The sequence below is a fragment of the Crinia signifera genome, chromosome 4 (genome assembly GCF_055691185.1).
Source record: "Crinia signifera chromosome 4, ASM5569118v1, whole genome shotgun sequence".
In the NCBI taxonomy this organism is placed as follows: domain Eukaryota; kingdom Metazoa; phylum Chordata; class Amphibia; order Anura; family Myobatrachidae; genus Crinia; species Crinia signifera.
In genome coordinates, this window is record NC_139220.1 from 101,251,972 (window position 1) to 101,278,186 (window position 26,215).

The 26,215-nt window shown below is 42.4% G+C and overlaps 1 protein-coding gene across 1 annotated transcript in view; it reads left to right on the forward strand.

Moving 5' to 3' along the window:
• The first annotated feature begins 8,134 nt into the window (after positions 1–8,134).
• CPLX2 (complexin 2) overlaps positions 8,135–26,215 on the forward strand; it is a 162,956-nt gene continuing 144,875 nt past the window's right edge. Inside the window, exon 1 of the mRNA XM_083182055.1 lies at positions 8,135–8,374. The gene's annotated coding sequence lies outside the window, so the exon portion shown is untranslated. The remainder of the gene's footprint in view (positions 8,375–26,215) is intronic.

The window sequence follows — 26,215 nt, forward strand, 5'->3', positions numbered from 1 at the left end:
CATTAATGGGCCCGCTGGGACTTGTAGTCCACCTGTAAAAAGAATGTTTATAAAAAACACACACACAGAGAAGTACAAGTTTATTACACACACACACCTCAATTTTACACCAGCATACTTACCATTCCTGGATCCAGCGCTGGTCTGGCTGCTTCACAGCCGGCTCCCCCCGCACTGACAGGCAGCGGGGAGAAGCGGCTGTCTCCGTCGCTTCTAACAGCCTCTGTAGCGCTGTCCGAGTGCTACAGAGGCTGAGAGCGTGATTGGCTGAGCTACAGTATGCGTCTCCATGGAGACGCATAGCTCAGTCCTGATTGGCTGAGCTATGCGTCTCCATGGAGACGCATACTGTAGCTCAGCCAATCACGCTCTCAGCCTCTGTAGCACTCGGACAGCGCTACAGAGGCTGTTAGAAGCGACGGAGACAGCCGCTTCTCCCCGCTGCCTGTCAGTGCGGGGGGAGCCGGCTGTGAAGCAGCCAGACCAGCGCTGGATCCAGGAATGGTAAGTATGCTGGTGTAAAATTGAGGTGTGTGTGTGTAATAAACTTGTACTTCTCTGTGTGTGTGTTTTTTATAAACATTCTTTTTACAGGTGGACTACAAGTCCCAGCGGGCCCATTAATGCCCCGCATGCTGGGACTTGTGGTTCTCCAAGTCCCAGCATGCGGGGGAGGTCTGCTGGCACTTGTAGTTCGCCAGTAAAAAGCAATGTAATGATATGTATGATGGATTTAACCCTATCAGGCCGGCGTCCACTGGCCACGGACGCCGGTGACAGCCCCGGGCTTCAGCCCTGGACGGGTGAAGCCTGGGGGGGGGGACCCCTTTATTGGGGGGGTCCCCACTCCTCCAGGTACCCCGTCCAAGGCTGACCAGCCACGGTGCTCATGTTTTGGCCGGGGGACCTTGTATAAAAAGTGTCCCCCGGCTGTGGCATGACACCGCGGGCTGTTGGAGCCCGGTGCTGGTTTCAAAATACGGGGGACCCCCAGATTTTTTGTCCCCCGTATTTTTGGAACCAGGACCGGTCCAAGAGTCCGGGGCTGGTTTCAGAAATACGGGGGACCCCTATGCTTTTTGTCCCCCCGTATTTTTGGAACCAGGTCCGGCTCAATGAGCCCGGGGCTGGTTATGCTTAGGAGGGGGGACCCCACGCCGTTTTTTTTTTATAAAAACACTTTTACACATTTTTATTAACAGAACCATGCACAGATCTCAATGATCTGTGCATGGTTCTGTCAAATTCGCCTGTCAGAACCTGGTCTATTTTTTTTGCGATTTTTGGTAACATTTACCAAAAATCGCACCCTATTACATTTGCGAGTTGTATACTTTTCAATGGGAAAACATCTGGATGCGAATTGAAATGTGACTAAAAATCGCACTTCTAAAAGTGCGATTTCGCGGTAAAAAGTGCGATTTTTTACCGCGATTTTCAACCTATTAAATGTGCGATTTTCGGAAAATGTGCGATTTCGGCCGTTTTTGACCAAAAATCGCACATGTCTAAAAAATCACACCCTATTACATTTCGCCCTCTGTCTTTTTAGTTAAATAAGTATTTACAGCTCTCAACTATAGGAGATTGATATCTCACAGATAAAGACTTTGCTCTATCCACAGCAAATTGTTTGATATTAAGTGCAATTGTTTAGATTTGTTGCCAATAGCAACAATATATATGTTGCCAAAATTGGTTGCCAATTTCAGGTTACACTTGCTACTAACTGCAGAGTGCATCTCCCGTATGTCTGGGGAACACAGACGGTAATATCTCTGTTATACTGTTCTTACTGCAGGTCGTTTGATGTACCTGTAACACCTAATTGTTACATTGGTTGCAGAACTGCCTGGTTTAGAGTGCTTCTCTTGATTGTCTGGGAAGCACAGATATACATAACGTTTACATTTGTTGCCAATTGCAAAATATTACTGCTACTGTTTAAAACTCAATATTGCTACATTTGTTGCCAACTGTCGGCTATAGAATATTTTTCCTGACTATCTGGCTGTGACAAGAGTCAGGATACCTCTTAAAGCGAACATACTGTTGCCTCTAAGAAAATATATATTATTCTATATCTACTAGCAGTCTCCACCACATCAAGGGAATTACCCTTTTCAATAAACCCATAATTGTCTATTATTGTTTGCCTCCAGCAAATACTAGCATCTAAATTGCATACTAGGTAAAACAAACACCCCCCCCCCCTTCATTTGATACTGAATATTAAATAGTTTTTTGTTATATGTAATTATTGCTGTATTGTACCCAATTATTTTAAAATATAATTAATAAAAGTTAAATTTTAGGTCTAATCTAATCATTAAGAGTGCCTCACAAAAAGAGTCTTTTGTTTATTTGTACTCATACACCACCAACTCTACAAATTTCCTTTTTTCCCAGCTTGGGAATACATTGCCATAATAGTTGGTATTAGGCTACTCAGGCCAAATCCCACCACATAGCGGAGAAGGCCTGACTTGACCTCCCCCACTGGTGGCGGGCTGTACCATGTGCGGAATCCACAAACCCTATCCCCTTACCTTTGATCAATATGTGGCAATAATCACATACCTACTGTCACTAGGCCCTACTGATCCGCTGGCCAGCAAATCCTGGTTTATAGCCACTTCAGAACTTGTGACCAAATGTGCTGAGAGCTGTTTGGAAGAACAGAACATGTAACACCATCCACAATGGTGGTGCCCAAGGTTCAGAGTTTCCATCCTACCCGTCTTGACAAAATAACATGGTAAGACACATAATCTGTTCTGCAAGCAGCCAACTTCTACATGACTGGAAAATTAGAAGCGAGCCAAACTAGTGCTGGGAGAAACAGTGTGAGACACATAATTGCAACAATGAGTGTAGCTCTTCCAGGGTAATTATTAGGCAAAGTGAAACTTGCTGGGAATTTTTTTACTAGTTGCATATCATCATGTTGGGAATTACTGGGGAAAACAGTATCCTACCAGGTATTATTAGAGGGCATTATCATAAATAGCTTGCAGCACATTACATTCTGCATTGCACTATTACTTGACCAATTAAATCATACTGTGAATTTTCATTGGACGATTGCAACATGCTGGGAATTCATATTGGAAAAATGTCATTTAGCTAGCTATTATTATCCTTAAAAAACTAACTTTTGCTGGGAACAGACATTATGGTTTGCTTAACATATGTGTGGATATGCAGCTACCAGTGTCAGGTATGTTACTGAGCATGCTGCTTTGATTCAGAATGTAAGGGTGACTGGGTGTATTTATTGTGGAAGTAAGTGCAGTTATTTTTTGATGTTTTGATTTGTATTACAGTTTATGTTTTAAAGGCTAGATATGAAGGTATTTTGTTTCACTTTAGAATTAAATGGGACATACTGTGAGAGTAATTTGACTTAAGTGATAATGATTATGAACCATGGGAATACAATATGTTTAGTATGACTTTATTTCACCCTACTAATATAAAAACAATTTGACCTAAATATAATTATAATATATTTAATAGAGAAGTCGGTACTTGCGTAATATCTGGGCGCCCGATTTTGACATCGGGTCCGAAAAATCGGTCGCATCGCATGCGATGCGACCAACTTGCATGTGATGTGACCAATTCGACCCGATTTTTACATTGGATATAATGTTAAATGGTCCTTGAGACCCGATTTTACATTGGAACCAATGTTAAATGCCCCACAGACCCCATTTTTAATTGTATACCCACCCTGATGGGTAATTACTACGTGAAATGCCCTCCCATTGTTAATGCCACGCCACAATCAACGTCAACCTGAAGCATGGCGAACGCAGCGAGCCAGAGAGTGGCGGCGGTACGCGTCCTCCGACCTTTTCATACCCCCACTATCCACGTCGGGGTGGAACTGATTTTATATAGTGTGGGGAGCACAGCGAGCCCCCGAGCCCGAAGCGTGGCGAGCGCAGCGAGCCCCCGAGCCCGAAGCGTGGCGAATGCAGCGATCCCCGCGAGGGGAAGCGGAATACATGTTAAGTAATCCGCGTCCCCTCGCAGGGCTCGCTGCGCTCGCCACGCTTCGGGCTCATATTCCGTGTCCCCTCGTGGGGCTCGCTGCGCTCGCCACACTAAATAAAATCAACTCCACGCCGACGTGGATAGTGGGGGTATGAAACGGTCGGAGGACGCGTACCGCCATGCTTCGGGTTGGTATTGATCGTGGGGTGGCGTTAACAATGGGGGGGGGGGGGCATTTGACCTAATAATTAACCATCAGGGTGGGTATACAATGAAAAATCGGGTCTGTGGGGCATTTAACATTGGATCCAATGTAAAATCGGGTCTGAGGTACAATTAAACATTGTGTCCAATGGCAAAATCGGGTCGGTCGCGTCCCATCGCATGCCATTATAATGGCATGCGATGCGACCAATTTTTTTATTGTACAGGAACATCGAGTTCCCAGATATTACTCAAGTACAGAGAAGTCAGAATGTCTGTCTGTGAAACATTTACTTTTAACAACTCACCACCTGGACAAACAACTTCTCCCACTAGGATAACCGGCATCCCTGCCAATAGAACTAGGGCCTATTCCCAACACCTTGCAGTGGTGGGTGTTATTTCTATGGTCAAAAATTAGATTCATAAATCATTGCTCTGAAATGAACTAAAGCTACCAACGTGCCTAAGTTTCCAGAATGTCTAAACCACTTTTGAAGTGATGCTGGAAATTGTAATCCTACAAGCTCAACCTTGCCCATGACTGTCAAGGCAGGTTAGACTTAAGAAAACAGATGATTTTCTTCTGACTGATGTTTTGCAGCCTAAGTAGAGTGGGAGGTCATGGAGGGATGTGACTGGTACAGTATATTAGAAGATCCAATCTTCCTCCAAAGCAATACTGATCATAGGACTGCTTGCTGTGGCATGTTGCCTGGAGCTGCTGGACTGATGCTTCTTGGTACTTATATGTTAGTTGGGCGCCCACTATAGTTAGTATGCTCATACCCCCACTATCCATGTCGGCATGGAGTTGATTTTATATAGTGTGTCGAGCGCAGCGAGCCACCGAGCCCGAAGCGTGGCGAGTGTAGCGAGTCCCGCGGGGGGACGCGTAAAACTAAGCAAATAGCTTAGTGGGCGCCCAACTAACATATAAGTACCTGCTTCTTTAGTAAACTTACTTCAGGGCAGTGCTATGCTGTGGGAGGCAGTGCTCTGTAGCTCCTTCTGGACTCCAATACAAAACATAGGGATAGCGGGGGCATGTGTATGCATGCTCGTGCTATCCCATGACCCACATGCTGTGAGGCATATGCAATGCAGCAATGTTGTATATGGACACATCTGTATGGATATATGAGGGCATCAAGACCTTCACTTTGCTAGGGGTGGTAAGACCCCTAGATACAGCCCTGCATAACTGAATTAGAACTGCCTAAGCACTTCTATTTCCAGATTGGTGTGTTACCATGGCCTGGGAAAGTGATATACTACATAACTATTGCATGTCAATGAGTAAGACCAAAATACAATGTACAGTATCTTATTCTATTAGGGTAGCCTACAATGTGCGCAACTTACAGAACTTAACAAATTACACCTGCCCTGCCCCTCTGCCCCTGGTACATTAGGCTCTATCATTTTCAGTACTCACTATTCACCATTGGGTAATTGCCCGAGTTCTTATGGACTTAACATTGAAGTGACACTTGTAGATTGGCACAATTTTCAGTTTAACAATGTTCCAATTATCCCGTCTCCCACCAAAACAATGGTCACTATCTAAGTAGGGCAAGTGAAAGAGTGGATTGTGTCTAACAATATTAAAATAATGAAGAAATCAAGCCATACCTTCAGATAACTGGCATATTTACCACTGCTGTATAAGCTAGGCAACACTGGGGTTCTCAACTCTCTTCAAATGCGTATAGGGAAGGAATCTATGCACTGTTCAATTTTCCTAGAGCTTAAATGAATTTTAGAGAAAGGTCAGAAATGGGCCCATTTTTTTCACTTGCAGTTAAGTTAACAAATCTATTTCCATAACAACAGCAAAACATTTTTAACATATTTGAAGAGAACTTTTTTACTTTGACCCCAAATGGAGAATATGACGTATATGAGTATAATGAGTATAATGAGAATAATATGAGTATAATGAGTTTAAAATTTAAATCCATCAGGATGCTTTTCATGATAAGACAATAAAGTCCCTGTAACATATGTTATCACTGAATATAAACTGCTTTGTAGTAACTGATTTAGACGTAAGCTTATCACATTTGAAACGGTCTCTGCCATTTGGTTTCTGTAGCCAATCTAGAATAATAGTTTATAATCCTGATTTCGTGGTGCACAATCTGTTTTCAGTAACAGTTACTCAGTCCCATTATTTTGACCTTAGCACTGAATATACATTTTCTTCCTTTTATCCATTGACATGTATGTCTTGTATGTCAAGTGAGAGATTGGATGATGGATAATTATAGAGTAAATTAGGTTTCTATGACAACAACATAATTATATAAATGTCTAGGTATATTAAAAATCACTTGATTGTTTTTTTTTTTTATCAGTAATGTAAATAATTAAAATATGTTATTGGTATATGTCTACATTTTATGCAAATGTTAAGTAATTTAAAAAATAATTGTCTGGGAAGATAATCTTGCAAGAGTAAATTGTCCAATTTGCACGATCAATTTCATGAAAATTAAACTGACCTTGGAGGGAAATATGAACAGGAATGTCTCTTTTAACCAAGAACAACATCAGTCATCACTTACTGTCCAAAATGCTTGGGACCAGAAGAATTTTGGATAATGGATTATTTCATATTGCAGAATGTTTTTATATTTCAATGATGTCTCTTGAGGTATCTTGCATTTCTGTTGTACAAACACATCAAATACATGAAATACACACAAATATATTTTATTTGTGCATAAAATAAGGTTTCAAAACATGAAAAAAGTTTGTGTACAATCTCAGGCAATGAATTTGAATGCTAAGCAATCATTGTCTTGCACATATTTAGTGCCAGTTACATATCATGTCCCCAGTACTGCCAGTTACATATCATGTCCCCAGTGCTGCCAGTTACATATCATGTCCCCAGTAGTGCCAGTTACATATCATGTCCTCAGTAGTGGCAGTTACATACTGTATCATATCCCCAGTAGTGCCAGTTACATATCATGTCCCCAGTAGTGCCAGTTACATATCATGTCCTCTGTAGTGACAGTTACATATCATGTCCTCAGCAGTGCCAGTTACATATCATGTCCTCAGCAGTGCCAGTTACATATCATGTCCTCAGCAGTGCCAGTTACATATCATGTCCTCAGCAGTGCCAGTTACATATCATGTCCTCAGCAGTGCCAGTTACATATCATGTCCTCAGCAGTGCCAGTTACATATCATGTCCTCAGCAGTGCCAGTTACATATCATGTCCTCAGTAGTGCCAGTTACATATCATGTCCTCAGTAGTGCCAGCTACATATCCTGTCCTCCGTAGTGCCAGTTACATATCATGTCCTCAGCAGTGCCAGTTACATATCATGTCCTTAGTAGTGCCAGTTACATATCATGTCCTCAGTAGTGCCAGTTACATATCATGTCCTCCGTAGTGCCAGTTACAGATGTAACCAGTATACTTTTAGCAAGATTTTTTTTTTTTACTTTCTGGAATGTATGGGTTTTAGGAATAATTTGCATAAAGGATACTCAACCTGTAATACCATACAGTGCTTGCATTACATTTCACAACACAATCTGCTACTGCATTCTTACTCAGACATGTATTTATTTTTGTGCAATTATTGTAATAAAATACATTGAATTGCTAAGGGCAGTAGTTTATATAAATTATCTCACTGTTATGTGACACTATAATTAATTGTTATTTATTGCACTTTATTGTCACGTATTATTTTTTCATAATGAGAAATAATTCGTTTATCTATCTGCCTTCAGTGTCCTTGGAAAATCTGCACTTGCCTCTTTACTTTACACTTCTCCATAGGGACAACATGTTTAGTGCCAGGAAAGTCTACATGTTAGTCTATAAGATGTATAGGAACAGACAGCGTTAGTCTGATAGTGCAGAACTGGCTGGAAAAGCGGATGATACAAATGCAAGAAGCAATGTATAGGATGCGCTAGCTTCGCTGCCAGGCGTGAGAGAGCTATTTTTAGAAACCTTTTCTTGCAGAGCAGGAGTGGGAGAGCTGTGAAGTGGTAGAGAGAAAGAGAGGGAGACAGAAATATAGTGACAGAAAGAGAAAGCAAGGAGGAAAAACACTGGAAAATACAAAGCAGCAGAGCTGACTCCCTTTCAGGAACACGACAATCATTCCTTGCAACACCCAGATCCTCTAAGAGGTAGGTCCATCCATATCTTATATTCTTAATGTCTGATCCTACCTTGTTGCTATTGGTGGCGTAGGCCAAGCTGCATCTGTTCAGTAAGATTGTGCTTAATTATAAAATAAATGCACATCATGTTTGGCTAGGGTGCAATATTACATGCAATGAATGCAATAAAGGACAATGAAAGGTCTATTTGCCTAGATCTGGCTGAATGTTTTGATTCAGCACCACGACTGGGAGGACAGCTCCTGCTCCGGCTTACACGGTAACACGCGAGCTGCTTTGATGTGCAATTAGTCTGCAGGGCTTCAATGAACTTGGTTATCCTCTTGCTGTTTATGTAGTCGCTACAGGTGTGACCAATGAACTGCTTGCAAATCTATGTCAACACAGAATCTCTGAGTCATTTTCCATTGTAATTATGCTTCTATATGGTAAGAAATAGTATTCACCTCTATGAATTTGGTGCAAAAATCGGAACTTGGGAACCCTTTTAATTAATATTAGACCTGTTTCAGTATAGCACCTTGGTATTAAGCAGAAGGCCTGAATTGCTCAGATTAGTCTTTGGACATGGGTTGTATACTTCTGTGGAGTTAACTCTTTTGTAGACACTATAGCAGAATACTTTTTCTGCTATATTTTATGAATCCTACAAAAATAAGGATGACACAACAATTAAACAACAACAACAACATTAACCCCTGGAACTGGGGGACTATGTAAAAACCGGACCCGGACTAGACCTCGGCCTGCCGGACCGGACATCAAAATCTGCAGTCCGGAGGGTGTCTTGCCCGGTAGGGTCCCTGTGATAGCTTTCACCAGGGACATGGGGAAGGGGAGATTACAGCCTCCCCATGTGGAATGTCCAGTTTCTGCTACATGCCCGGACCATACAGGGAGGCTTTATTCTCCCCCTCCTCCTCTGCCTGGTGACAGGAGTCACAGGCAGCCCCCTGGACAGGACACCCCCGGACCGGAGGCTATAAGCTCCAAAATGCAGAGTTTGATGTCCGGTCTGGTGGTCCGGGGGTCTTGTCCTGATCCAGTTTTACCCGTACCCTGGAACCGGTATGGGTAAAAACCTGAACCAGACAACACCCTGAAATCCCAAACCGAACAGGCTCCATTCCTCAATATCTGTAAATTCAGAGCTTGTAGTGTCCGAGGAGGTGCCTGTCCGGGGAAGAGAGGGGGGTGACACCTGTCACTAGGGAGAGGAGGAAGGAGAGCATAAAGCCTCCCTGTATGGTCCGGGGTTGTAGTAACAATCAGACCAGTCCGGACCATACTGGGGCCGCAATCTCATCCAGGTCTCAAGTGAAAGCTGTCACTGGCATGTGATTTTGCAGATTGGTGGTCTACCCATTGGCATACTTGCCTACCTGACCCTCTCCTTCAGGGAGAAAATGCTCTGTTCCTGGCCATCACCTGTGTTGAAACACCTTTCTTATCAATTAACTAGCTCACCACAGGTGATGGCAATCATACATTACCAGGGAAGTCCAGGAACAGAGCATTTTCTCCCTCATGGAGAGGGTCAGGTAGGCAAGTATGTTCTTTTGGTTATGGCCACTTTTATAAGAGTTGCACTTTTAGTTGGATTTATGATCACTGACATTGATATTTTATAATGAAAGAAGGACATTAAATCCTTACTAGTTTGTAAATTATTACTTGTAAGTCCCTTGCATACTATTAATTTTCAAAGAAACAGCCCAGCACTGATATGTAACAAACATGACAAGAATAATAACACTATTGATTTATATTGATGTCTTATAGCTCCATATCACTGTGCCACAATGACAGTGGTCTCCACCTGAGCTACCAATGGAAGATTATACAGTAGTGGGAAGTTTTAGCAAGTAGCTAAATTGTTTCTGGAGTTGGGGCTCAGGGGGTCATTCAGACCTAATTGGTTCTCTGCTATTTGCAGAGATCTGAGATCAGATAGTCGCTGCCCAAACAGAGTTACATTTCCTCCATGTGTAAGCCTGCAAATTGATGTGCACGTCGTGCGAATGGCTTGCTAAAATGATGCCAATTGACGATAAGCAGGAAATCTATATGCAAGCCGTAGAATGATGTGCAAGCTGTGTATGGCTCAGAACTTACTCGGTGGCTGCAAAGGAAACAGGGGGTGAAATGTAATAGGGTGGGATTTTTTATACATGTGCAATTTTTGGTTAAAAATGGCCGAAATCGCACAGCAAAAAAAATTACACTTTTTATTTTGAAGTGGCGAATTTTAGTCACAATTCGCATCCAGATGTTTTTCCCATTGGAAAGCATCTAACTCGCACATGTCATAGGGTGTGATTTTTGGTAAAGGTTACCAAAAATCGCCAACAAATTAGACCAGGTTCTGGCTGGCGAATTTGACAGAACCATGCATAGATCATTGTGATCTGTGCATGGTTCTGTCCAAAAAAAGGGTTAAAAAAAAAACAGAAAAAAAAATGGCATGGGGTCCCCCCCTCCTGAGCATAACCAGCCCCGGGCTCCAAGAACCAGTCCTGGTTTCATAAAATCACAGGGACAAACATGTAGGGTTTCCCTTGATTTAACAAAGCCAGCAACAGGCTCAAGGGCTGGTCCTGGTTTCCAAAATACAGGGGAAAAAAATTACTAGGGGTCCCCCGAATTTCAAGAACCAGCACCGGGCCCAACCAGCCAGCAGGGTAATGCCACAGCCGGGGGGAGACTTTTTATACAAGTCCCCCTGGCCACAGCATTCAACCCCTGACCGGTCAGCATGCGCAGGGGTCCTGGGGGAGTGGGGAGCCCCCCAAAGAAGGGGTCCCCTCCTCCAGAACTTACCTGCCCATGCTGAAGCCCAGGGCTGTCCTCGTTGCCCCTTGACATCGAGCTGATAAATGGTGTAAAAAGAAAGAAAAACTATTGTATACTGCTGTGGAACTATGAGTCCCAGCAAGCCTGCACTACATGCAGAGACTTGGAGAACCACAAGTCCCAGTATGTGGGGCAATAAAGGGGCCGCTGGAAATTGTAGTCCCACAGTAGCACAAATAGTTAAATAAATACACACACACTTACAGTAAAACTTTATTACATTCGGAGCTCATTCATCCAATACTTACCTATTTTGCCACAAAGCATCGGTGCCATTCTCTAGTAGAGTCCACTGGGTTACCTGTGGAAAGAAAACATACTCACCAGCCGTCTTCAGCGCTTCTCCGGGAGCACCGCAGCACTCTTCCCATGGTCCGGTGTTCTGTTTACATCTGCGGCTCCGCACCCATACGGGGACTTAGGCCCGCCCACCAGCCAATCATGGTCTGGTATGGGGGTTTCCCTGGACCATGATTAGCTGGTGGGCGGGCCTAAGTCCCGTTCTGGGGGACCCTACGCCGTTTTTTTTTCTGTTGTTTTTTTTTACACAAAATCGCTTTTGTGCACATTTTCATGACAAAAAATCGCCCGAAATTGCACCATATTGCACTTTTTTCTCATTAAATATGCAAATTTGCAGCAAAAAATTTGATTTTTAAAGGTGCGATTTGGGGCGATTTTTGAACATGCCCAAAACTTGCACCCTATTACATTTCGCCCAGGATGTTCAGGGCCAGAGCGGATGTCACATGACTTCCCTCCAAACGTCTGGGCACGACTGAGTTTTCATTGCAGGAAGGCCGTGCGCATGCATACTGTGAGCCATACGCATGCACAATTTATTGATTATCACACTGCCCACAAAAGCGGTGGGCATCAGTGCCTGCCCCCTGTTTGGCCATCTCCAGGGCAGATTATAGTTAGATCAGACTGACTTTTATCTGGGAGCGGGTGAAAAAATCATTTGATGGTTGGCGACCATCAAATTATTTATTACCCATATGCCCGCATATCCGCATACACAAATTATTTTTCTCCCCTAAACTGACTTATTACAGCCGCTGATCACCGAAAATGGGGCAGGCGCTTACGTCATCTAACATCAGCCGCCTGCCCTGAGCAGGCAACACCACACCTGCATTCCCAGGGGAATGCCCAGCATTTACATGGGGACACCCATAAAATGCTGAGGGTCCCCCTGATGCCACCCCCTGCTCGCCCCCTCCATCCTCTGCCTGTTCAAACGCCTCAGCGAGTGTGATTATCACAGAAGGTGATCACACTGGGGGTCTGCACATATGCATATACATGCATGCACAGACTCACAACCATCGAAAATGGACCAAATTCTGACCCGTACAAACGGGTCTGAATTGGCCCCAGACTGAAATTTGGGAAAAGGCAGACAGCAGCGTAAGGGAGGATGAGGGCAGAGGGATCAGAATAAGAGAGGGGACAGAGAAAGAGATTGGGAAAAGATGGGGATACAGTTGGATTGTGGGAGGAAGCCAGGGAAAATGAAGCATACCAGTTGCAGACACCCGTGGTGTGAGAATTCTGCCCACTGTGCCCTGGTAAATGATGGGTCGAAAATACTACAAAAATAGATTTGTAAATTGGAGCAATATTTTCAAACGTTCTTCAATACAATATATAGCCATGGTTATAAAAGGAATTCTTAAAACAATATTTATTTTCACATATAAACAATAAAGGTGAAATACACTATAATAACATGGGACCACGGCGTCCTTTCCGGTCATTACAAACAAAATACCTCACCCTACATGAGTGCTGTGGTGGAATATACTTGTAGGCAAGTCTGCGGCACCACCACAGAGGGTCCAAGTAAAGTATTGGTGCATCCAGAAAGTGTCCCAGGTGCATCACAGGTGCTAATTCCAAGGGTTATGGTATAGTCTATGTAACTAACTATAGTATAGTTATGATCTATAGTGTCTAGGTCTACAGTCATATGGTCGACCACTAATGGACGACACTCAAAAGGTCGACATGGTCAAAAGGTCAATGGTCATCATTGAAAAGGTTGACAGGGTCCAAAGATTGACAGTGAAATGTTCAACAGGGTCCAAATGTTCACAGTCAAAAGGTCAACAGGGCCCAAAGGTAGACAGTCAAAAGGTTGACAGGGTCAAAAGGTCAACAGTGGAAAGGTCGACTTGGTCAAAAGGTCAACATTCTAAAGGTTGACATGGAAAAGGTCAACATAAGTTTTTCATTTTGGGGGGCTATGTCGATATAGGTCGACATGAACACTGTCTAAGTGTACAGCTACGCTCACCATGCTTCGGGCTCGGTGCCTAACTGCGCTTGGCACACTATTATATTCTCCCTCCACGCCGTAGTGGATGGTAGGGCATGAATTACCGCCTGTTGGCACATGGCTCAAAATGTTGTTAAAAAAAACACGTCAACCTTTTCCATGTCGACTTTTGACCATGTCTACCTTTTGACCATGTTGACCTATTGACCCTGTCAACCTATTGACTGTCAACCTTTAGACCATGTCAACCTTTTCACTGTCGACCTTTGGACCCTATCGACCTCTTGGCTGTTGGCTTTTGGAACCTGTCGACCTTTTGACCATGTCAACCTATTGACTGTCAACCTTTAGACTCTGTCATCCTTTTGAATGTCGACCTTTGGACCCTATCCGGATACCATCCCAAAGTGCATCTGTTGTTTATATGTGAAAATAAATATTGTTTTAAATATTCTTTTTAAAACCTTGGCTATATATTGAATTGAACGTTGTATGGAAATATTGCGCCAATGTACACATTTATTTTTATGTAATTGTACTTTAATACCCCTTTCACACCGCACTTGTTAAACGGTATATTGCCATTTTTCTCCATTTAAACTCGTTTAAGGCTGCAGTGGGAAATCGCCAGAGTTCATTTACCAGTTAAAGATAACCGGATTTTCAAAACGTTTAAAAAGCAGAGTCCTACACGTTTCAGGGCCGTTTTTTATGCAGTGTGAATGGCTCTGAAACGGTATTTAGTAAAAACAACATATTACAGACCAGTGATTGGCTGTCCCCTGCATTCAGCCTTGAAATGTGTTGAGGGGATTCTGGGGGAAATTTACTAAAGGAAATTTGTAAAAAATAGGTGTATTTGTATCCAGAAATACACTTATTTTTGACATTTACTATCCCGAAAATACGGCAATTCGTATTCCTATTGATAGCACATCAATACGAATACGAATTGCCGTATTTTCGGGATAGTAAATGTCAAAAATAAGTGTATTTCTGGATGCAAATACACCTATTTTTTTACAAATTTACGTTAGTAAATTTCCCCCTAAACGTCTTGACTGATGTGAATGGTACTTAAACGATATTTAAACGGTAATCTATTGCAATATGAAGGCTCAGACCCATTTTAAATAGGGTTTGAATATACCGGTTTTTAAAACGTTTAGGCAGTGTGAAAGTGGTATAAAAGAGATGGTGTTCCTCTTTTATGTGTAGTGAGCAGCATGCTTTTGTAATTAAATATGCATCATTTAACAACTACAGTATTATATATGTTTTGCTAATGTCCAAAATACTAGTTTTATAGGAATTCTTAGCAAAGATTTTGGGCCATAAAATAAAATAAAACATTATTTTTCATTTTCCCTTCTAATTATGCATTAGCAACAACACAGAACACCAAATAGTGATCTTTGGTTAAGAGCCATTAAATACAGAATAGGACATTTCTGTTTTTATAATGTCAAGCTACCCGTCTGGAATTACAGTATTAGAGGTTTATCACAGTACAATAAAACAGTGATGGAGATAAAAGGAGATTTGCATTGCAGAAGAAAAGAGGATTGGCGATTTAATATTTAGGGGGGTCTTCAGTGATGCTGACAGCATTAAAGAGGGATCACAGCAGAACGAGCCTGACGTCAGAAGCTGTCGGGCCCGTTCTGCCGATAACGACCGTGGATTGTCGCGATCCCAGCTGCAGATCAACAATCCACTGGCGTTTACGCCCACTCTTCGACGAGCGGAAGGCGGGACATTGAATCCCACCTGCTGATTTGCTGACGGGCAAAACTTAAACAGGCATGGATCACGGCTGTCGGGAGGGATCGACAGACGGGATCCAGGATTGAATACTCCTCATAGTCTTTCTGAATAACTTCTGAAAAATAACTGATTCAGAGGTGCACTTTAGTTCATTTGTAACTGTGTATTCAGATGCAGCCGCTCTGTGAAAATATGCTAATGATGCTCACTGATCCGACACAAAGATGCACGATTGGATGCATGATTGGTTTAGTTTGGTCGCAACATTGGAACTCTGACCAGTTTCATCAAAAGTAAGCCCCAGAGTCCTTACAGAGCATATGAAGATGAGATGATTGATGTTGAGCGAATGTTATAGTTGTGATTCTTTGTGTTTGGAGAGGTGATAACATACTGTATATTAGTAACATGTAAGTTCAGTCATGTAAGTGCATAGTCAATTTTATAATGTTGGATAAACATTTACCTTCATTTTAACTTTTTTATGAGATGTCCTTTTGCAAGTGCTAAAGTACTGTAACATTCAATGTTGATAATAATAATGCTCATTTTTTGGTTGAAAACTACCTTATTGGTAACTTCAGCCTTTATGCATATATATATTCCGCAAATATGGCCATTGGCGCAGATAGTTGATAAATGGCTTGGAGACTTGTACACTTGGGAGGGAGCTACTATCAGTGAGAGTGAGTGAGGGGTAAAAAAGTAATATGATGCTGGAAGTGAGGTAAAAGAACAATAAATAAATGATATTTGTCACAGAGAGGGAGGGGAAGGAAGAGAGGGGTATAAAAAACAACTTTCTACAGCTGGGGGGTGATTTATAAACCAGGGATTCCTTTACTACTGAGTGATTTTATAATGGGGTCTGATGGACACAGGGTGGTCCAGAACACACTTCAGGGATTATATATATATATATATATATATATATATATATATATATATATATATATATATAATAAAAACTATATTACATAAAAAAAAAAAATCTGACCAATATTCCTACAACAACTGTGTCAGATAGATGGTTAACAAATACTTTTGAATAGTAACACTGTAACTATTGTGATTAGTACAGCAAAACCATTGCTGTGATCTAGTGATTTCTCTGGTTGGTACACCATATGAAAAGTCCTATTTCTCTGAATAAACTTGCACCTGAATGTACAGCAGCAGAACCAGTTTGATGCATTTTCCATGCAAACCAAAAAGAACAACTAGCATCTGCCTGTAAATGAGGGCCATTACCCTTTATAACACAGGTCTTCAACCTGTGGCCCTCCAGATGTTGTGGAACTACATTTCCCAGCATGCCCTGACAGTTTTAGCATGCTCTTATAGGAAAAAATGTGGCAATGCATGTTGGAACATGTAGTTTCACAACATCTGGAGGGCCACAGGTTGAAGACCCATGCTTTATAACAACCATTACTGTTCACATGTAATAATAAATGGGTTGCACTGCACAGCTCCTACAGATGTACTGTAGGCAGCGCTTGTTACTGTACATGCCAAGTAATGAGCTGCAGACAAATAGCAGCATGAAAATGAAATAATCAAGTTGTTAGACAGTGGGATGGAAGACAACATTGATCTGTTTCATTTGTGTTGTTTTTCTGCCTTTTACAGTTTTAGCTTTAACAAACATAACAAACTTCAAGCATCCGATTCCCAGACCAGGGTGTAAATCTGCAACCTGTGGATTAGTCCACTTTACCCTGTGCTATAGACAGATGAGATTGTTTTTGGTAAAGTACATGTACTGTATACATCCAGAACATGAAAAACTCTTTATTTACCAAGCAAGTGTACATTGCAGCAGAATGGTACATTCTCACACTTGCCTTCTTTTGACAGAGCATTTCAAGAAGATTGTGAAAGTAACACATTAACTACAGTAGGTCGACCTGGCTAAGGTCAACAGGGTTGGAAGGTCGACACAAGCATTAGGTCGACAATGGCAAGGTCGACAGTCAAAAGGTCCACATGAGTTTCTCACTTTTCTTGTCCCAACTGTCGACATAGTCAACATGGACTATGCTTTGTCATGGTGGCTTGCTGCGCTCGGCACTCAACTCTATTCTCCCTCCATTGCCTAGTGGACTGTACAGCATGAAATACCACCTGCCGGCACATATAAAACTCATGTTGACCTTTCAAATGTCAACTTTACCATTGTCGACCTACTGCTTGTGTCGAACTTACAACCCTGTCAACCTTAGTCCAGTCGACATATTTCATGTGTTGACCTAACCCTTGTCGACCATCAGTGGTCGACTCAATGCATGTCGACAAGCATTGGATCGACCCCTAAATGTCGACATGGGTTAGGTCGACACATGAAATAGGTCGACTGGACTAAAGTTGACAGGTCGGGTTCAGATGCTGCCCGGCAATAGGTTGCACATGTGCTGTCTAATCCTAACATTTTGGGTCCAAATCCCACGATTCCCAAGATTAGACATCCTATCTACAATGTCACAAATCCCATTGACGGGGGTTGTGGGAAACTGTCCGCATTTCAGGAGACTTGTCTCCCTTTTTAGGCGACCGGGAGGAGGACACGATTTCCGGGACCCTCTCGGCCATTTTGGGTGGGTAGGCAACCCTGTTTTAAACTGTATGTAGCTATAACCGCCATTGTGCCTTACAGTATAACCAATGCAGGAAAATTACACAGGTTATCCCATTTGAATTAATTTACTGTATCTCTATTTTTTTTTTTTTTGTAGATAACAGCTACATATTGTGGGTAAGGTGCATTCAGGGAGATTGTTGGATTCTTCAGTGAGTTAGGAAGATGTCAGGGAGTCTCCCTGACATTCAGGGAGATCTGGCAAGTCTGGTTTATTATGCTCATATTAACACCCTAAGGAAATTGTATCTTGCACTGTTTTGATGTGTATCTTTTCTTAATTAACTCTCTTGGCATTTCATTTAAATCATCAAGTATTTTCCATTCCATAAACCTGTGTGTAAATGTTTATTACCAGTGATGTCAAAAGCTTAGCCAAGAAATGTTATTCAGTCATTTCTTAATTACTTCAGACTAGAGAAGTGCACTTACCCCTTTGGTTTTGGATCTAAAATAATTTTCGTGTTTTGGTTTTGATTCTGGTTTTGCAAAACAGCCATCCTGTGTTTTGTTTTGGTTCTGGATCTGTATTTATTTATTTTATTAACAAAATGCTATTAACAGCTAAAGTCAGGTTAATTGGGCCTGCTTTTGTTCCTAGTATGGGTCATTGGGTTGACCCAATTTAGGTCGACATGCATTGGATCAACCACTGAAAATCGACAGGCCTTAGGTCGACACCTGAACATGGCTCGCCTTGCTCGCCATGCTTTGGGCACAGTGCCTCACTGCACTCGGCACACTATTATATTCTCCCTCCATGTACTAGTGGATGCCAGGGCATGAAATATCGCCTGTCAGCTAATGTCGCCCCAAAGAAATGTGAAAAACTCATGTCAACCTTTTGGCTGTCAACCTTAATAGTGTAAACCTAATGACCATATCCCATTCTTACAGTATTATTTAGCTCAATAACATTCTTTTCCAGTCATTTCCATTCAATTTTGACCACCAATTTTTACCAGTATTGGCCTCAGGTTGTATAGAGCAGGCTGGCTACTAGGTGACAGAGCGGTTATACAAACACATGTCAAATTAAGATTTAATGGCATCCACACACGCTTCGATGTGGCGGACGTCAATACCGATTTGATATCGCCGGCATGGGCGGATTTAGGGGGGGCACCGGGCACGTGCACCTCCGCCCCCCTGCACTGCAGCACTGACACTGCTGTGTGTCGTCTGCTGGCTGCTGTGGATGATCCAGGATTGCCAGGCTGTGTGTGGCCTGGTGTAAAGGGCCTGGGAGACAGTGTGGCCTGGTTTGATGGGGACAGTGTGGGCTGGTGTGATGGGGGACACTGTGGGCTGGCCGCTGGTGTGATAGGGACAGTGTGGGCTGGTGTGATGGGGGCCAATGTGGGCTGATGTGATGGGGGCCAATGTGGCAAGCGCAGCGAGCCCGCAGGGGGGGGGGGGGGGCGATCCGCGTCCCCCCCTTGTCGGGATTTCGGCGTTGGGATTTTGAACGCCGGGATCCCGGCCGCCGGGATTTAATACTGAATCCGATTTATGCATAGGGGGCTGCTGCTGGTGCTACAGAGGGGGCTACATTATTTTAATTACTGCTGCCAGTGCCCAGTATAAGTCCAGGGTGCCCACATGTGTGCTGTATCCATCCAGGGGTGCCCGCATGTGTACTGTATCCATCCAGGGGTGCCCACATGTGTGCTGTATTTGTCCACGGGTGCCCACATTTGTACTGTATAAGTCCATGGGTGCCCGCATGTGTACTGTATCCATCCAGGGGTGCCCACATGTGTGCTGTATTTGTCCAGGGGTGCCCGCATGTGTGCCGTGTAATTCTATGGGTGCCCCATGTGTCCCGTATCAGTCCAGGGGAGCTGCCCTTTTTTTAATGAAAATAAAAATAAGGTGTGTTTTTTTTTTTTACTGCAAGGGCTGTTAAATGCGCTGGAGTCCAGAGGTGAGCCAAGAGTGCTGCATAATTCATGGGGTGTTGCTACTGTAAGTCTGCCTTATAATTCCAGGTGTGCTGCTCTTTTTTATAATGAAAAGAACACAATTTTTTTATTTTTCCTGCAGGAATTTGTCTGCCGTATAATTCCATGTCTGCCACCATGTGTGCCGTATCAGTCCAGGGGTGCTATTAAGTGTGCCGTATCAGTCTAGTGTTTGTGCCGCCCACTTGTGTCGCTTATCATAGTTATCCAACTACTTCAGTGCAACCTTTTGGCCTAAAAACAATATTGGGAGGTGTGAGGTGTTCAGACTAGACTGGAAATGAGTGGAGATGAATGCTGTTAGTAATAGCGTAGGAGCACAAAAAAAAAATTCTGCGATTTTAGCAGTTTTTATGCTTTAAAAAAAAAAAAAAAAACGAATCCAAAACCCCAAAAATCCAAACACAAAACGTTTAGGGGGTGTTTTGGCAAAACCCATTAGAACCCAAAACCTGAAGGTAATCAGAACCCAAAACACAAAACTCAAAAAGAGGCCGGTGCACATCCCTAGTTCAAATGTATTAAAAGGTCCAGGGTAAAATTCTAGATAAAAATATTCCCATTTAAAAAAAATAAAACAAAAAATGGGACTCATACCCAACCAGGAACAGAAAATGCACAGAAAGATGTTAAATGGAATCTTCACAATATCCATCAATATTGTCCTGAGCAATGAGTAGAGTCCATCATCAGTAGAGTCCATCAGCATAGCCAGGCGACCATCCAACGCGTTTCAAACTCTCTGGTTCTTTTTCAAGGCCTAATAAATTGTTTAACTCATCAAAACATAAAAGGATATTTTGAAGCATTATTTACAAAGGCCCTGTGTCACACGCCAATACTCAAGTGGAATACCGTGAGTGCTTTGAAGTGGAATATTAGAAATAACTTGATGTGCCTGTGGAATTAACTTGATGTGCCTGAATTTCAGCTGTGAGTGCTATATGTGGAGGGGAACTCCAGTTATCCAAATCTTGAGGTGGTAGATCATCTTCACATGTGCATTTACAGTAGTTGTAAAATTACACTAGGGGAAACATTGTGCATTGTTCAAAAGTATATATGTATATGATTTTAAAACACAATCAACCTGAACCTTGACAAACAGATAATAACAGGGGAGCATTCCGAATTGCTTTAAAATCCAGAGCACCATTTACCCAGTATGACCTTTTTGTATATGTTCATAATCAAGCTTAATGTGTTATCAATTTTAAATATTTTAATACTGTTGAAAGCCGGGATGTAATGAGAGATGATTTTGTGAAATTTCAAATTTTTCAGCAAAAGACAGCTTTGAATAAGAGCAGCCAGTAAAAAGTGGGATTCAGATGTTTTTTCCCATTTTACACATACATATCGGCCAATGTAATAGGAGCAGAGTTAGAAAGTCGAACACAAAAAAGCTCTATAAAGTCAGACATAATTAAAGCTGTTTTTGTTGAGTTTTATTACAAATAAAAGACAGGTTGAGTATCCCTTATCCGAAATGCTCGGGACCACGAGCATTCCGGATAAGGGATTTTTCTGGTTTTTGGAATAAATTATTTTAGGCATACTTACCTGTCCCCTGGTGGTGCCCCGATGGTCCCTCGACTCCCATGTTGTCCCCCGGCGTCCAGGGCAGGCCTTCAACATCCTCTCCGTCATCTCCAGCGGTCCCAGGAGTGCATTGCGCGAGTTCCCAGGCGCACCGGTGATGTCACCGGCGCGCACTCGCGCAATGCACTCCTGGGACCGCTAGAGACGCCAGAGAGGATGCTGACGGCCTGCTGTGGATGCCGGAGGACATGTTAAGTATAAAAAAAAGGTTAAGGGGGGGGGGGGGATTCGAATTGTTCCAAAAAAACACGTTTTTTGGAATAATTCGGATAGGGGATGTACGGATACTGGATACCGTACCTGTATTACATTCTGGCCAAAGTATTTATTCTTTCGCATCTTAAGATGTATATTTTACTCAAACACATAACAGTTTTGCCCTTTTTGAGCTACATAGCAATCCCAAGTTGAAGCATGACCTTTATAATATAAGTGAAAAAAAAGTCACAGAGGATTTAATGTCTGTCTTCAATTCCCTTGCTAAGATGATATAATTCATCACATGGTGTGCCCTGTCATGATCCTCTGGATCAGAACATTACACAAAGTGATTGGCAAGACAAAATAGCTTGTGTCTGTATGCTTAAAGTACAGTATAATACTGTGCAGTGCCGTAACAAAACATTTTGGTACCTATGCCAAAAGGATGTTTGATGCCCCCTTCCCCATCTATGAAACAATGACAGGGCCAAAACAAGGGTTTCCTTCACCCGGGGCAAGGCCATAATCAGACCTACAACCACCCAAAAAAAAATTATTTTCATTATATATGCGTTGGTACAGATGGATATACTATATGCACTGTTAGCTTCCACGTTTTGAGGGTTAAATGTCCCAGTTTAGTGCTTTCAATAATATATCCTATGCTGGGGTAAAGACCACACTTAATGCTCCCTACTGAGAAAGAGTAAACCCCAATGATGATGCTGCAGCTGTGGTACCTATTAGGGTAAATAAGATAAACCTCCCAGCGTTTTACTTACCCCGATGCTGGTTTGCTTCCTTGGTCTCTTTGTCATTCTGGTTCCTACCACTGCTTGTCCTTCTCCAAGGTAGAGCCTGGGGATACTGTACTGTATGTCCAGTGCTGTAAATACTAGCTGGCCTCCTTGGTGCAGGGTAATGACTGCTCAGTAGAGGGGCATTTAATCTTTGCACTACTACATAGACACAGAGGATAGTAAATGAACAAATATGCCGTAGCAGGCTTTATCAGACTTGTATGGGATAGTGAGTATGAACTACATGTACAAACTTCTAGCAGTGGTAGCGGGCAGTGCTGCAGCTGGTAAATGTAGACTGTACTCTGACCATAGGTGAAATGCATTGTGGGATGAACTCTGTCTGCACACTCTAGTTGCAGCCCTGATACTGTGAGTTTTTACACTGTTGTGGAGGGTGTCTTATTGTTTAATACTCTAATTGTTCAAAAATGGAGCTTGGTGGTCTCATTGGACTCTCCTCTGTGTAAAGATTGTTCTGAAACTTTCTGTCTGGACAGCAGTTATTGTCTAGTTTGACCACATCTCATATCATGCTTCTTTTATGATTTGATGTTTCTTTAGCATTACTTCCCAGATTGACTATTTCTTCTGGTAAGCTCCTGTGCGATCTTATTAGCGGTGTGTCAAATGAACAAGGCCCTTGTCATGTTTTCATTGGGGTTTTGTAAGCAAACAGGTGTTGAGGAAGGGGCGAGTCAGTCTATCCAAATCATACAGTATGTTGCTGAAGCTGCTTGAAGTCTATTTCTTTAGCATCTTATATTCTAAAGGTGCTTGGAGGTTTGCTGGAATATCCCTGTAGCTGCAGATGAATGGGAATAGTTGCTGGATGCCCACCATGTTGGTGAAGTTCAGTGACCATGAAGGATCTGCTGGAGTTCTTTACTGGAGTTCCTGGTAGGAACTGTATTATACCATACAGTACCTCCAAACATGTAATACTTAAGGTTCAGGATGCTCACACAGCCCACAAAAAGGGTATGGTCTATGTCTAAGGGGAAGTGGCCTCATGGGGATGACGTGGCCGCAAGCCACAACCCTGTTTTTTTTCACTATGGGAGCATGGCTAGCACTGTGTAAGCTGGTGGCCAAGCCCTAACCCCTCGGCTGTATCGAATAGATGTTTTGCGCACGCCCAACTGCCCGCCTCCCACCGTGGGACACTGCCAAGCCCCAGGTGGGACAGTCCCAATGTAAAACGTAACCGTCCCTCAAAAATTGGGACACTTACAATGTACGTTAAACTGTGGAAACTGCCTCTGGTGAGTTTTGGGTACTCTGCTCGGACCGCTGGGGACACTGCTGTTAATGCTAATAATATCAGCTGTTGTTAAAGCCCCTTTGGTGATTGTGGTGATGTTACATAGAGGGCTTCTGTTAACAACTTCTCCTTACCTGTGTGAGCACTGTACTTAAGAGAGGTCCGAGAAAACAAGGGTGGACTTTGTCTTCAAGCCGGTACCCTCACTAATATCACTTGGTTGCTAGCAGTTACTAAAAGCATATTTAATGAAAAAGAAAACAAACTGATATTAAGCAGGGTCATATGTGCTTTTCCACTTTAAATGAAAATAAGATATCCTGTCATAACATTTGAACCTTTAAAACTTTCCAAGGAAATAGTTGTTATTAAAAAAGTACAGAAATGTTAGTTCATTATATTATGTATATCAGGGCTTAAGAACCAACTGTATGACCACACCGAGAGGTTTGCTAGAGAACATGGTTGAGGCTGAAGTCTGTCTCTTATCATACTGAATATGTATACTTACCATATTATCCCTTTAAACTGGGACATATACATCACACAGGTTCTGTGGTTGGCTGTCTTCAAAACTGTAATTCACTTGGTTTTAATCAGCCCTGGATCCTGTGTAATTCATGAGTGTTCCAGAAGGATAACTATGGTATACCTACATAAATGCATCAATGAATAAAGTCTACTAAAGCCTGAATATGTATTATGCGGAAAGGGCAATGTATCATTTGTCTTAAAACAAGTCACTCAACTGTTGCTTTGTTCATATTGGGGAAAATAGGAAACATTACAAAAAGCCTACAAAATGTTTGATTGGATTCAGAGCTACAGAATGAGAAGGCTCTGTAATACTGTATGAACAACATCCGTGTCCTGCTCATCAAGCTATTGTGTAAACATGTGTGTCAAGTGGACTGAATTATTGTCACGTGAGATATGGTGCCTGATGCACAGATTTACGCAGAACAGTTTGCTGCGTCTTTGGATTCAGCATCAATGAGCAAAAAGAGGGGCAGTAATGAGAGAGTTGGAGTTTGAAGATAAGAAGGACAAGGATGATAGAGAGCTAGGGGGTGGGAGATAGAGATTGGCAAATAGGAATGTATGGTACAGGCAGGTGAGAATGATGCAGGATGGGAGACAGCTAACTGAGAAACAGATAATGGAGGGTACAGAGAAGATAGATAGAGAGACAGACAGGAGAGACAGTGATGAGAGACAGAGGGTGATATGTACTAAGCCTTGAAAAGTGATAAAATTGAGAGTGATAAACCACCAACCAATCAGCTCACAACTGTCATTTTTCATATCCCACCTTGTAGCGTGGGAGTTAGGTGCTGATTTACTGGTGGTTTATTACTCTCCATTGTATCACTTTTCAAGCTTAGTACATCTGGCCCAGATAGAGATAGGGGAATTTGGGACAGAAATGTCAAGGTGTGGGTTGGCAAGAAGAAAAATCCTCCAATTTGAGGCACAATAGCTATAAATAATAAACTTGGTTGATCTACAGTAGGTATAAAGCAAACAGAGATATCTGACATCTGATCATTTGTAATTACCACTAATCATAGTACAGTAACTTGTGAATCCTTCTATGTCCGCTCCATTTGCCTTAAATCTGGCATGTCCAAACTATGGCCCTCCAGATGTTGTGAAACTACAAGTCCCATCATGCCTTGCCACAGTTTTGCTATTAGGAATGCTACAATGATTGCAAGGCATGCTGGGATGTGTAGTTTTACAACAGCTGTAGGGCCGCAGTTTGGACATGCCTGCCTTAAATAATATGATTAACTTTGTAATCCTCAAAATGGCCATTACAGCAACCATCCCAGAAAATGTTAAACTAAAGTATTGTGACAACTGTCTTTGGAGGGCAGCAGTGACATGTACTGTAACAGTTGATTTCACTAGAGAGGGTCTGATCTCCTGCCAAAGAGAGTTGGCGAGTGTCTAGAGCGGGCATATGGAGAATCATCTGACCTGACCGACCTTCCAACATAAGCAGAACTTTACTCTTTCCTTAACCACTTTCATCTTTTCCATGTAAATAATTGTTTATTTTGTATTACTAAATTATGTAAATAATACACTAATTGAGCATGATATTATTAAAAATATGCAAATTTAATAAAAAATGATACTGCATTAACGTTAAATAGCTATTATTATAAGGTAAATAAGGCGGCACTCAAAGAGACTCATCACTAGCCTCTATGACACCCAGAGCAGCTGAAAGCAATAAATAGCATGTCCGGAGATACACAATGGGAAAAAGGGAGCATGGCTTCATTGAGAGGGACATAACCTTAATGAGAGGGGAGTGGCCTCATGGCCTGACCCTGTTTTTTTCCCTCTGGCATCCAGTAGATGCTCATTTGACAGCGTAGGCGGCAGTGCCGTCTCCAACACAGTTACAGGAGCTAAGTGCTTTGTGTAATGTTACAGTGCAGCACACAGCTCCTGTCTCTGAG